This window comes from Oreochromis aureus, linkage group 13, assembly GCF_013358895.1.
Source record: "Oreochromis aureus strain Israel breed Guangdong linkage group 13, ZZ_aureus, whole genome shotgun sequence".
In the NCBI taxonomy this organism is placed as follows: Eukaryota; Metazoa; Chordata; class Actinopteri; order Cichliformes; family Cichlidae; genus Oreochromis; species Oreochromis aureus.
The window spans coordinates 18547146-18547766 of NC_052954.1; positions in this window are offsets into that span (position 1 = coordinate 18547146).

The window sequence follows — 621 nt, forward strand, 5'->3', positions numbered from 1 at the left end:
CTGGTAAAATAATGAAAAAATATACTTCATCAAACTTCTAGCTCCAAAACTTTAAGTCTCAGCTTGAAGAAACAGCATTGTGCATGCTTCTTTTCAGTTAGGAAAAGTTCTGCAGCTTCTGCATTGCTCTCTGACTTTTTACTCATGTTTGGGTTCAGATATCACAACGACAGCACAAATCATGTTCTTTGAAAGCACAAACTGACAGATGGATAAACAGGCAACTTTTTATTCTAGGTCAAAACAGAGTTACTACTACTTTGATACTAACCTGAAGGGTTTAAAACCCTTAGGGCCCAGGGTCAAGAATTGCCCCAGTAAAGACTCCAGTTGGACCCATTAGACAGCTTTGGAAAATGTGAAGCAGGGCATAAATTTGAGCATAGTTAGTGCATATTTTATTATATTTTTTGTGTATGTTTCAGCTTATCCAACTGATAAAGACTTCCTCTGTGGCCATCCATGCAACATCTTTTTTTTCTGCTATATCTACTATAGAAATAAAGATTTAAAAAATCTGCAAATTAACAAAAACTTTGTTTTATAATACAGGACAGCCTATGCAATGTAATTTTACACATTTATTTCTTATATTTAAATCCTCAAGAGTCACGTTGACAG